The sequence below is a fragment of the Rosa rugosa genome, chromosome 2 (genome assembly GCF_958449725.1).
Source record: "Rosa rugosa chromosome 2, drRosRugo1.1, whole genome shotgun sequence".
In the NCBI taxonomy this organism is placed as follows: domain Eukaryota; kingdom Viridiplantae; phylum Streptophyta; class Magnoliopsida; order Rosales; family Rosaceae; genus Rosa; species Rosa rugosa.
Genome location: NC_084821.1, coordinates 67,746,788 through 67,761,114, shown reverse-complemented (window position 1 = coordinate 67,761,114; position 14,327 = coordinate 67,746,788). Strand labels below are relative to the sequence as shown.

The window sequence follows — 14,327 nt, the reverse complement described above, 5'->3', positions numbered from 1 at the left end:
TTCAAACAAACCAACCTTATACTCCTGGAGCCACCTGCTCCCCAAATCACAACTTCAATTTCTCAAATAACAGTCTCAACCCAAAAACAATATTAATCCCACAGCTTATCAGAGCAATATTAATCTATTAGGTATCACATAAAACAGAAATAGAATGAGTACGCGGAAGCAATGCTGTTGGCTATGCCTCGACTCCATGTACGCCCGACCTCAACTAATCTAGCCTGCAAACTGGGCATTTGAAACCGAAGGGCCCAGGGGAAAGTACATAAAAACGTTAGTGTGAGTGGACAAAAATAATTAATTGTAAAAAACAGAAGAGTGTATACTTTCCCACAATTATTTCATTAAAAAAAACTTTCGATGCATGCAAAAATTATGAAAACAAGCCACGAGAAGCTCCTCTCAAGAAATGGGGCTAGTCACAAATAACCATGAAGAAGAATATAAATTCCGATGCTCAAGAAATAGGACCAGCCCCGCTGGTTAAACGGAAATCGGACTAGCCCCGCCAGTCAAGAACAACAATAAAAGGATACGGGGAAGAGAGTTCACCATACGGGAATGGAGCCTCTCAGGCTCTACCTACCCTCGACTGCCACTCACACATAGATTGTGCGAGGAGGAGAACTAATAACCTCGACTACCACTCACAGTACTATTTAGGCAACCACGCATAAGAGCTCCTTCACCCAGTAGTAATTTGATACGTCACCCTGAGAAATTAAAATCCGCAAACGAATGAATATTGGATGGAAATTAAATTTACGATAAATAGGAATTGAATTTAGATCCACTCCTCTATGTCCAAAGCCTTCAATTCTCATTGGATTCCTTCCAAATTTCACCAAAATCACAAATAAAAACTCTTCATCATTTATGTGATCAAACTAGCTAAAAACATATATTAAGTCACTGTTCACCCACCGCACTGTTCACTCGGCGGCACTGTTCACTCGTCGGCCAACTCCTCCGATGGTCACCAAATTTTGACAGCGGCTTCATCTCAACATCCTTAACACTTCTTTCAACTACCACCAAGCCAGAAAACAACAAGAACTACCTCAACAATTAAGAAAACAGTAAACCCCAATTTGTGAATAGTGGCCGGATTTCAATCTCAAAAATCCTCCAATAAATCTATGCAATATTATACTCAAAAGAAAACCCATGAGGTAAGGAAGAGATTGATACCATTTTTGCCGCCGGAAATTGCCGGAATCCGCACCGGAAGATCTCTTTCTTTCTTTCTTTCTCTCTCTCTCTCTCTCTCTCTCTTTTTTCTTTCTGGTTTCTGTCGTGAAGGATGGGGAGAATGGCTGGAAATGGGGTTGATCAGCCCCTTATAATTAAGGTGTGATGAAATGACCAAAATACCCCTCACACAAAAATACTCATAACTTTGGCATACAAACTCCAATTTATACGTACCACATATGCACGCGTTCGGTTTAACGTCCTCTACAATTTTCATGAAAAAAAATTTCTCAAATTTTGACCCGAACTAAAAGTCAACTTTTAGGGCCACTAAAAGTACCGAAACGACAGTAAAAGTGGAAGTAATTGCCGTTTACCGGGCAAATAACTAGTAAACTGGTACTTTAAGATACGGGACGTAACACCCCGAGCTTCCCGCTCATGCCTTCCCGGCACCACGAGCTTCCGCTCACAAGCTTACCGCTCATGCCTTCGCGGCACCCCGAGCTTCCGCTCATGCCTTCCCGGCACCTCGAGCTTCCGCTCATGCCTTCCCGGCAACCCTTGAGCTTCCCGCTCATGCCTTCCCGGCAACCCTTGAGCTTCCCGCTCATGCCTTCCCGGCAACCCACGAGCTTCCCGCTCATGCCTTCCCGGTAACCCTTGAGCTTCCCGCTCATGCATTCTCGGCACCACGAGCTTCCGCTCACGAGCTTACCGCTCATGCCTTCGCGGCACCCCGAGCTTACCGCTCATGCCTTCGCGGCACCCCGAGCTTACCGCTCATGCCTTCCCGGAACCACGAGCTTCCGCTCACGAGCTTACCGCTCATGCCTTCGCGGCACCCCGAGCTTCCGCTCATGCCTTCCCGGCACCCCGAGCTTCCCGCTCATGCCTTCCTGGCACCCCGAGCTTCCCGCTCACGAGCTTACCGCTCATGCCTTCGCGGCACCCCGAGCTTACCGCTCATGCCTTCCCGGAACCACGAGCTTCCGCTCACGAGCTTACCGCTTATGCCTTCGCGGCACCCCGAGCTTCCGCTCATGCCTTCCCGGCACCCCGAGCTTCCCGCTCATGCCTTCCTGGCACCCCGAGCTTCCCGCTCACGAGCTTACCGCTCATGCCTTCGCGGCACCCCGAGCTTCCGCTCATGCCTTCCCGGCAACCCTTGAGCTTCCCGCTCATGCCTTCCCGGCAACCCTTGAGCTTCCCGCTCATGCCTTCCCGGCAACCCTGGAGCTTCCCGCTCATGCCTTCCCGGCAACCCACGAGCTTTCCGCTCATGCCTTCCCGGCACCCCGAGCTTCCCGCTCATGCCTTCCCGGCACCCCGAGCTTCCCGCTCATGCCTTCCCGGCACCCCGAGCTTCCGCTCACGAGCTTACCGCTCATGCCTTCGCGGCACCCCGAGCTTCCGCTCATGCCTTCCCGGCAACCCTTGAGCTTCCCGCTCATGCCTTCCCGGCAACCCTTGAGCTTCCCGCTCATGCCTTCCCGGCAACCCACGAGCTCCCCGCTCATGCCTTCCCGGCAACCCCGAGTTTCCCGCTCACGAGCTTTCCGCTCATGCCTTCCCGGCAATCCTCGAGCTTTACGCTCATGTCTACTCGAGACACCACACGTTAATGGAACATTGAATTTTTCTACCATTTGTCGTTTACCGACCGCGACAAATCAAATTCTTTTTGCGTTCCATTAATACGACCGAAAACCAAACAGACACAAGCGTTCACGTATTCATCATTCACGAATTACAAACGCTTACCTTCGCACCGCTCATGCAACTTACATTTATCATATGCAATCCATACGCTCACACGACCATACGCGTTCTCGAGTTTGTACGTCATAATCGATCGTACTCGGCACCATTCGCGTATATGCATCAACATGTATCACGCACCCCATACGTTCATATATGCCAACGCATATCCATACAACTCACATTTGTTGCCCAATGCAACGAGCATTCTACGTATGCCTGTTTTTTGTCTTTGTTGTGCAGGTTAACGAGTCCCTTCTTGCTTACGGAGTTCGGGGACTTGTAGGGGCTCCGTACCGCCCGGTTACTTATGCTTGGTGACATCATGTGTATAACTCCCCAACCAATAAGCTCCTCTTACTTGGGGACTTCGGGGACTTGTAGATACCTACTAGCATGACTAGTTTGCTATCTCACCAAGCATAATTAACACCCTCTTTGGGACACCCACAAGCCATGGTGAGGCCCAACCACTACTTGCATCTTGTAGCCCTATGTTCAAGCTACGCTACGGTATCCGAAAGTCGCAAATCCGTCGCCGGGAAGCCACCTTTCCGGCCTTGCCAAGTTGCCTCCACAATATGCATTTCTATACTAGAATAGTGGGTTCTTGTCCCACATCTAAGAAAATGTAAAGGAAGAGCACTCCTTCACCTATAAAAGGAATGCCTCCTCCCACTTAAACATCCATCCCATTACAACACACTTTGTAATCTTGTTAGGCCGCAAGGCTCGACACACACTAGTTAAGCTTTCAAGTGGACGTAGTCTCCCGCTAAGGCGGGAGGTGAACCACTATACTTCGCTTGTGTCACTCTCTCTCTCTCTCTCTAAAGCTAACTAGGGATCCCTCGGATCACTAACGTTAACACATTGAAAGTTGCATAGCTTCCAAAATCAAGAAAGAAAGTGCAAAAGGAACCCAATAATGTACATGGTCAATGGCAACAAACCACTACTTGCACTAGTCCCCATGCATCTAATATGAAAGAAGCAACATTAAACACATCAGCATTCATTGAATTTCTACATTTGGGCAAGAGACTATCACTGTATTTGACATACAATTGGCACTAACATCTGAGTAACTATCTATACCCAAAACCCATGTCCAGTCCATATCCATAATCCCTTGACTATTATGCCCACCACTGGCAGCAAATCGGTGATTCTGTTTCAGGTTTGACCTCATTTCCATCTCAAGGAGCAAGGCCTTAGGATGGTTACTTCCACCAGCAACATCAGGAGCTGCAATTTAACGTCCATATTTTTATACCAACATGGAAAAGGTGAAACTCAAAGTCGAATCTTATAGCTACAAAAAGAAATCATATTCAAGAAAGTTTCCAGAAGATTAACAAAAGTTGAATCTCATAGGGATTCAAAAATATTATAGGATACTTTGGGCATAGTTTCACTCGACAGAGAAGTAGAGGTGCAACCTCTCCCAAGATGCTAAATGGACACAATCTGCAATCATAAAAGCAAGACAACAAGACAAAATTAAAATAAAAGCAAGGCACAAGATACAGAGGGAAAAACAAGTAGAAAACTATCCTATGAAAGTTTATGAACTATCTAATAAGCTATTAGCTAAAAAATGCGATACAATAAGAGAATTGGTTCCCAAATGACACCCTAATTTAATAGAACAAATGGTAATACTCACGAACGATATGAATTAGCCTAAATTTTTTTATTTATCTTGACGACTAGGGGAGGCATTTTCTCTTGACGATCTATCCGAGACAGTCTTGATATGCAGCAGCATACACATATCCCCATCTCATTCTTAGACTTTGCCTTTTGGCAAGCCAATTCTCAGCTTGCATGGGCTATCCGATGATAACATAGGCATGAGCAAAAAATTTCTGACCTATAAGAAGTGAAGAGTACAATTCATTTCAAGTCTGCACAACTTGCAAATAGAAAACACAATATCCAAATGATAAGAATTTTACCTCTACAATTACTACTCCGGTATGATATCAAGTTGCACATCCGTTGGGACCTTCTGTCAACTTCTCTGGGGATAATAGCCTTGCCAAGATAAACCTGTTTCATCTCCTCCCTCCATATCTGCAATGTCATCAGTAAATTTTAAGTTATTTTTTCTAGTGTTGTGAACTTTTCACGTGCCATTAGACTATATATGCATATTTGAATAACAGATAATGAGGTTTTCAATTAAAAGGTTTGAGAGAAACAGAGAGAAAAGACAATATCACACTGTTTCCCGGAATTCCACCCGGATATGAGGAACATCTGGTTCTCTCTTTGTAAGCATGGTAAGATTGTTCTGGGCTTATGTCTTCTAGTAGCCATTCCGACCCGTTAGAGATATATCTGGCTTGGTAGTGTTAAGAGAGTCAATTATGTCAGACTTTGGAAGTTGAACATCTCCTCATCATCTTCAAAAGCAAAAATCCCTTCCAATGAGGAGCAGCATTCTATTTTCAAACTTCGTAGTTCCTTGAGAGACCCCGTTGGCAGCTCACCATGAAAAATTTATCTCAGTCTACTTGCAAAACTGATCTCCTTGATTGGAGGCTTGTTGTTGACGGTGTAGGAGGTCTCCATCATTATGTCTACATCGGTAATCGAGAATGGGTGATCTACATACGCCATGGCTTATTGGGGTGAGGATTTTAGGGTTTCGAAATGGATTTCGGGTTTATGAGTTATCGTCGTCTTTTTTATTCATATTGTTGATTTTTATTTTAGATTAGAAAGAATTTAATAGGAAGAGATGCTGGAGATGATTAGGATTAAGATCATGATGTGGTACATGCCACATCATTTGGTATAGGCTTTTTGTATAATATTTTGGGATCTTTCATTTTCCTTTTCTATAATATGCAATTTATCTCTTTCTTTATAATTGATTTCTTAAGCTTTGTTTTCTTTAGTTTCTATTTTCTTTGTTACACAACAATTAATATTGAGAGATTTAGAGAGATAGTTAATTGAATATAACCACCTTAACTAATATTTTTTTTTTGAAGGGAATGTGGATTTCATTGACGCATGCCAAGATGGCCATTACATATCCTTCTGCTGCCTTCAACTAGACAGATCAAGAAGTTGTAGCAAAACTACTGTGATACATAGAAATAGACCACCTATATTCGAACTAACCGCTCACTGATTTAAAGTGAGCCAATAAACTATGGATAAAATGGAGACATAGAATATAGGCCCCAACCACATAGGGTTGTTAGGTTCCAAATACAAGGGAACTTAGTGTAATTAGACAAAAAAGCTAAAAACATAGGGTTGGGCCAAGGGCCTAAACCCTAGCCCAAATAGCAATGGACTAGGGCAAAACCCTAGCCCAACAGTTCGCGGCCCAACAGGGGTAGTCCACCAATGAGGCATGCTCCAGGCCCAGCAGCCTGATTCTGGCCCAATCCACCATCTTCTTCCATTCCCTCGTCGTCCGTCACCTTCCGACAGTGTTCCAGCCGATCCATACCGCCGACCCCAGTAGACGCGATCCACGCCGCTGACCATCGTCTTCCCGAGCCATGCCGTCGATCTGCATCATCATGGAACAACCTCGTCCTCGTTCTGGGTTCTCACAGCCCCACACCACCGTCGATTGAAACTCCAGGCGGCGCCGGCGATCCAAGAGACCCATCGCAAGCACCGGTTACCGACCGGTAACAGCACGATCTGATCCTCCATCACGAGCCCAGCCGGATCGAAACTGACCAAACCGGAATCACGACCCCTCCGACAAAAACCCATGGGTGTTAGATATTGATCTCCCGTCCGGCAGCAACCCCATGACGGTGGGGAGGCCGGAGGCCAACCAAACGTCGAGGCGCCGCCGGACGAGCACAATATATGTTGCAGCAAATGGAGACCTCCCCACCTTAACTAATATTAATAAATGTTATAAGTTAATTACTATAAATATATATATATATATATATATATATATATATATTAAATATGATCAATAAAAAACAAAGAGTCTTGTATTACTTATATAACCATTGAGCCACATTTTGAGAAGAAAAAAAAATGTATTTTCTTTTTTTGTTAAACAAAATAAGGCCCATTTCGGCCCTATTCGGAAGGTCGGCCCGACCCGGCCCTTTAGGCCCTAGCGGATCGGGCTTTTCGGGCAGGTAAGGATTAGCATATTTAAACCCCGGCTTGACCCTACCCGGCCCGGTGGATAGAGGGCCAGGCTTGGTTTAGGGGTTTGAAACCCGGCCCGGCCCATAGGCCAGGCCCGCCAAAAGCTCGTTAGGCCCGGCCCGTAAAAGCCCGTTAGGCCAGGCTCGTAAAAGCCCACAAACAAAAAATATTATATAAATAACACAGAAACTGTTGTGCAGAACACCTAACTTCGCTGAATTACTGGGAACTGCTCAGATGGAATTAGGAACTCTACCCTATATTCACGGAAAGCCCCATGTGTCTAGCTTCTGAAGAAGTTTACGGTTTGCAATTCAGACTTTTCTAGAAGGAGTTATGGCAATTTAAGTGAAGGCAGTTCAGCTTGAACGAGAATCTGCAACACAGAAATTGTTGTGCAGAACACCCAACTACACTGAATTACTGGGAACTTTTCGGATGGAATTAAGAGCTATACCCTATATGCACGGAAAGCCCCATGTGTCTAGTTTCTGAGGAATTTTACGGTTTGCGATTCCGACTTTTCTAGAAGGAGTTATGGCAGTTTAAGTGAAGGCAATTCTGCTTGGACGGGAATCTGCAACATCGTTTACAAGTTCATGTCTAGAACCGAACTTTGCTGAATTACTAGGAACTTCTCGGATAGAATTAGGAGTTGTACCCTATATGCACGGAAATCCCCATGTGTCTAGTTTCTGAAGAATTTTACGGTTTGTGAATCCAACTTTTCTAGAAGGAGTTATGGCAATTTAAGTGAAGGCAGTTCAGCTTGGACTGGAATCTGCAACATCTTTTACAAGTTTATGTCTAGAAGGCCCAGCACATATATTTGGAAATCTTCAGTGTGCCACATCATCATTATATGTGTGTGTGCGTGTGTCTCTTTGTGTGAGTGTGAATTTGTTGTAATTTGGCTTATGGTGAAATTAGACGTTCTCATACTTCTATATAGAATATGTGCATATATATTACTATATGTCATGACTACGGTTGACCAATTCGATCGGATTCGAAAATATGGTGAAATTAGCTAAATTTTTTACCACACTGATAAATTATTATAATAATCTCATCCAACGGTCGGTTTTTCCATTTTATTTGAATTGATAGAGGTTGCCCTTTGGAGTGTATGATATATAAAGGACTAAATACTGTTTAGTCCTTGAGCTTTTGACCGTAAAACACTTCAGTCCCTGGCCTTCTAATTTCACACGTTTAGTCCCTGTACTTCAAAATTTCAGACTAATAGGTCCTTGCCGTCTAAAAGTTGCGGCGAAATGTCTATTATGCCCTCAGAGAAAGGAATAGATTTATTTTTTTAAAAAAAAGAACTGAGGGCATAATAGACATTTTGCCACAACTTTTAGACGGCAAGAACCTATTGGTTTGAAATTTTGAGGGACTAAACGTGTGAAATTAGAAGGTCAGGGACTGAAGTGTTTTATGGTCAAAATCTCAAGGACTAAACAATATTTAATCCATATATAAATATAGGTTTATAAGAGTAACTAAGTTTGACCCACCTGATCAAATTCGAAACGAGAACCAAATTGGCTGGATTTTCTACGACCACCATAAAACATTACAATCTCTCCATCGAACGGTTGGTTTCTCCGAATTCATTTTCCATTTCATGGTTGTTTTAGAATGAACCTCAACAATTTAAATGCAATGTATAAGTCAATACAACTTTAAAAGGCAAATTGGTATAGGCCAACGTCTTTGTAATTAAAATTGAATTTTTTATCTTATGTTCACGCACATCCATCTATGGAATATTTACAGACGTGATGTGAAAAAATAAGCACGTTTCGCGGTCGTCATGCAATCGGTCAACTTAGAAAACATACAAGTGATGACGGTTGACCAATTCGATCAGATTTGAAATTATGGTGAAATAGGCTAAATTTTTTACCACACTCATAATTTATTGTAATAATCATATCCAACGGTTGGTTTTTCCATTTTCTTTGAATTGATAGAGGTTGCTCTTTAGAGTTTATGATATATAAATATAGGTTTATAAGAGTAACTAAGTTTGACCCAGTTGATCGAATTCGAAACGAGAACTAAATTGGCTGAAATTTTTACAACCACCATAAAACATTACAATCTCTCTATCGAGCGGTTGGTTTCTCCAAATTCATTTTCCACTTCATGTTTGCTTTAGAATGAACCTCAACAATTTAAATGCAATGTATAAGTTATACAACTTTAGGAGGCAAATTGGTATAGGGCAACGTCTTTGTAATTAAAATTGAAGTTTTTATCTTATGTTCACACACATCCATCTATGGAATATTTACAGACGTGATGTGAAAAAATAAGCACGTTTCGCGGTAATCATGTCATCGGTCAACTAAGAAGACATACAAGTGACGACGGTTGACCAATTCGATCGGATTCGAAAAGATGGTGAAATTGGCTAAATTTTTTACCACACTCATAATTTATTGTAATAATCATATCCAACGGTTGGTTTTTCCATTTTCTTTGAATTGATAGAGGTTGCTCTTTAGAGTGTATGATATATAAATATAGGTTTATAAGAATAACTAAGTTTGACCTAGTTGATCGAATTCGAAACGAGAACCAAATTGGCTAAAATTTTTACAACCACCATAAAACATTACAATCTCTCCATCGAGTGGTTGGTTTCTCCAAATTCATTTTTCACTTCATGTTTGCTTTAGAATGAACCTCAACAATTTAAATGCAATGCATAAGTTATACAACTTTAGGAGGCAAATTGGTATAGACCAACGTATTTGTAATTAAAATTGAAATTTTTATCTTATGTCCACGCACATCCATCGATGAAATATTTACAAACGTGATGTAAAAAAATAAGCACGTTTTGCGGTCGTTACGCCATTGGTCAACCAAGAAAACATACAAATAACTACGGTTGACCAATCTGATCGGGTTCGAAATGATGGTGAAATTGACTAAATTTTTAACCACACGCATAATTTATTGTAATAATCACATCCAACGGTCGTTTTTCCCATTTTCTTTGAATTGATAGAGGTTGCTCTTTGGAATGCATGATATATAAATATAGATTTATAAAAAAATTAGTGTCTTTAAATATATTATAAATAAAGCCCGCAAGGCCCGCTTTATATGGACGGGCTTGGATCCTTCGATTTACAATGAAGCCCGGCCCGCCATTATTTAAAAATATAGTAAGGCCCGGCCCGGCCCGTTGACGAGCCCTACCCTAAACCCTAAAATTTAGGGTAGGGCCTGCCCTAACCCGGCTATGATGACTCCTAGTTTCACTCACAATGGCTTTTAATGACACTAACACCAAAAAGATTTTTAAATTTTTTTTATCCTTTCTCTCTACATTTGGACATAAAAAAAAAAAAAAACACTAGTGCCAAGTGCCAACAAGTAAAAGTTGTACATATGAACTTTGGACTTTTGTCGGTAAAGTTCTCAAAACCAAAAAAAAAAAAGAGTCAATGAAATATTCGTCTATAATGTCTCAAAATTTTTAAAAGGAAGAGTGTGCTAGAGACTCGAGTCGGGTCGGGCCCGAAATTTGGTAAAACCGAGACCAAGCCCGAAACAATCGGTTCGGGCTTTTTCAAAAATGAAAACCAACAGAAACCGATCCCAAACGGGCCGGTTCGGTCTTCGGGCTTTTCGGGCCCAATATGCAAAATATATAGAAATTCAATAAGAGGCGAGGTTCGAACCCCCGACCTCTTGCACCAAATCCTTGCTCCCAACCACTGGCGTATGAGACGCTTTAGGAACATTATGTTCGACGTTTATATTTATTTGTCCTAAGCGGTAGAAATAAAACAAAACAAAAGGCTCTGCCCTTTTACTTTCTAGTTTCTACTCTCTCTTTCTTTCTGGTCTTCCTCGACACTTTCTTCTTCTTCTTCTGCAGTTCTATACTTCTATTCATATATTCTTCTTCTTCTTTTTTCTTCCTCCCTCTTTCTTTTCTAGTCTTCTTTGACACTTCTTAAGTTCTTATTCTTCTTCTTCTGCAGTTCTATTCATATAATATATATATATATATATATATATATATATATATATATATATATATATATATATATATATATATATTTTCTTCCTCCTCAATCCCCATTATGCAGTTCGTTGGTGGCGCGTTGGATGGAGGGGAGAGTGAAGAGGGGTTCAGTTAGGAGGAGTGAGGATTGGGCTGGGTTGACCCGAGGACTTGGGTGAAGAGGTGCCCAGATCTCTAGATCTAACTATTCTGCTGCCAATTGGGTACCGCCGCTGCCGGAACCCAAAGTTGGAGTTGCTAACAGGTCAGGAGTTTCAGTCTTTCAGCCAAAATTGCTAACAAGTCTGGGTTGAATCATTGATAATGGGGCTGGGTTTTCAGAAATTGGGGAAGAACAAGGGCTGACTGGCTGAGATGGTTTCAAAACTACGGTGATGGATGCTTCTTTGGCTAAGGAGCTAAGTGCGATAACTGATGAGGAAGAAGCTAGAGAGGATTAGATTGGATAAGAGAGAACAGAGAAGATGCTTAAAGAAAGGGATGCAATGCTGGATTTGCAGGTGAAGCCACAAACGGGGGCTGAGAAGTTGTCGAGAGAGACAGAGGCTGAGATCGTCAAAATGGAGGAAAATCGGGCCGGATCGGGCTTTCGGTCTCCAAATATGTGAAGCCCGAGACCGAACCGAAAAAATATATTCAGGTCGGGCCCTAAACCAAACCGAGAATTTCTAAATCAAAACCGAACCGAATCGGGCTTTTTGGCTCGGTTCGGGTCGGGTCTTCGGTTTTTCGGGTCCGGACGCCCAGCCCTAGTCTCTATCGTGAAATTATTAATAGAGAGTCTCTTGTTGACAATATTTTTGTCAGCAAAGTTTTGAAACATTAAAACACCGAGCACATATAAATAATAGATTGATGAAACAAAATAAATATGAAGAACACATACATATATAATAGAGATGTAAGATACATTCTTGAACTAAAACCACGAATAATGTACTATTGTAAAAATATAATTCGAGCATTGGTCTTTACTTCCTTGACTTTGTCTTGGATAACTGCCCTAGGTCTTGCTAGATAATTCTTGCTGCCGGAGTAGCTGATCTTTGCATCAACATCATTGGAATAGTATTCTGCAAATGGCTCAATAACCATTATGGTAAGCCTCGTTGTATACTTTAGGATACAAATGGTAAACTCTATTTCGGACCAAGTACCATGAAAATTCCGCATATTAAATATTTTCAAGTTGCCATGTATGAATGCAGAAAGATTCTTTATCTCTCGTTCATCAGTGTCGAGAAAGTAATAAGTCTTGGACCTATTTCAAGTTCTTCTAAAATGGGTGCAGCCTTGAGAAAATCCAGAAGGCAAAGGAGATCCTCATCATTGTATTTCTGAACTAGGGAGTAGATATTGATAAAGTGAAGAATGTAACTCATCAAGGTCAGCACAATCAGGGATCAGAAATTCAGAATACACAGTTCAAGAACAAATATCCAGTCAACCAATTCAAGGCTCAGGATTTGATCTCAGTCAACACGCCTCCTCATCAACAGAATGCACACGTGGTACTCATCCAGACAAAGATCAAGTGAGAGAAATTAGTTGTAGTGATAGATTGGAGGAGGATACGTGTCAGATATCTCATGGTGCTGTTAGTAATTAGTTAGTACAGCTAGCAATTAGTTGGTGCTAATTGATCTTTTAGAGAGAGTTTGTTATTCTTGTAATAGTATAAAAGGAACTAATCAGCTCATAATTGTTAGCTTAGCTCAATTGTAAAAACAGTTTCAACGAAAATATCAAAAGTTTGGTAGCTTTTCTCTCTACCTACTTCGTCTTCCTCATTCATCTCTGTACCTAGATTTCTAGGGTTTCTGCAAACTCCATAGCCATTTTCTTTGCTCTTCCGCTTTCACCATGATTTCTAGCAGATATCCACCTTCAATTTCTTGAGATTATTTCCAGATGCTGGTATGCTTTTCCGGGTCGATAAGAAGATGAAGAGTCTCAAGCCCGGGAGGTAATAATGGATCAAAAACCGTGCCTGACAAATAAACTCTTGCTAATAATTAAGCGTGGAGTTTTGACAGAAACAGTGCTCGTTTTATATGAAATGTATTCCACGGAGGCAAGATTTTGTGCAAAAATCTATATTTTTGGTTATGCCCTCACAATACAACACTTTGAGATCATTTAGACGATCACCGGCAACAATATTCCGATGTGAATCACCATCCGCTTTACTCAGATGTAAACCAACCCTGCAGCCATGTAAGGTCCAGCTTTCAAGGGACGCACAAACAAAAGAGAGGTCTGCGCGCCGTAAAACTTTCAACGATCTACCATAACGAAGAACAAGAATAGTAAGCCGATTGAACATTTAAAATTGGGAGGAGGTCGCAGAGGAGGTCGCAGAATGCCTCCATACATGGCAAAGAGTTTAAACTTAGAGGACCAGCTGAGCCTGCAACGTTACTTGTTCTGAAAGTAACCAATGAGGGAAAACATAAATATAGAAGATGAAGTTCTTCAACTCCCTTTGTAATTGCGAAACGAATCCATTCATCAAGAACGTGATCATTCAGTGTGTTCCAGTTCGAAAAAGTCAACCGGCCTTTTTTCCTTTATACAGCTGCAAATATTTATCCACACATTCTCGTCATCCCAATAGGAGTTATGTCTGCTTCCGAAAACGTTTGAGGAGTCAAATAAAAGATTGCGCCTCGTTAGTAAAAAGGGCCTCCAGTCACGGCAAACCAAGCGCCTTGATTAATGAAACTGTCGAATACAAAGGGGGACATTGAGCCTAAACTACCCCTGATTAAAATAGGCATATAGAGAACGTCCTGTAATAATAACAAGAGTCTCTACTAAATAGCTGTATTCAACCAGGCACAAACTAGTAAAGAGTGCTCTACTGGCTACTCTATTTGCTTTGACATAGCGGTGACATAACGGAAAGATAACTCGATATGTAACTTGATTACAACATAGCATAATTATACGCATAGCTTTCCTACAATGTTGCTGCCAGAGAGTAAAACCGACGACACTTTATTTCATTTTGCCACTAGGAGGTTGCGACCATTTAACAATGGATCGTCGCCTCGCTAGGCCAGACAAGGCACTGAGAGTGCATACACAGGCATTTAGCCCGACTAGCCCTACAAGATACATGCAGGAACTTATTACTCGCCAAAGACGAGACAATACTAAC

The 14,327-nt window shown here is 41.8% G+C and overlaps 1 long non-coding RNA gene across 3 annotated transcripts; it reads right to left on the bottom strand.

Moving 5' to 3' along the window:
• Window positions 1-1,305, bottom strand: LOC133733754 (uncharacterized). Of its 3 annotated transcripts, none has more exons than XR_009857877.1 (4): window positions 1,195-1,305; window positions 928-1,031; window positions 655-716; window positions 1-231 (listed from the first exon to the last, which is right to left on the bottom strand). It is a non-coding gene; the product is annotated as an uncharacterized LOC133733754 (long non-coding RNA). The 3 variants fall into 3 exon arrangements; XR_009857876.1 differs by having other exon boundaries at window positions 928-1,059; window positions 1,195-1,302; XR_009857875.1 differs by lacking the exon at window positions 1,195-1,305 and having other exon boundaries at window positions 928-1,187.
• Between the last annotated feature and the right edge of the window lie 13,022 nt (window positions 1,306-14,327).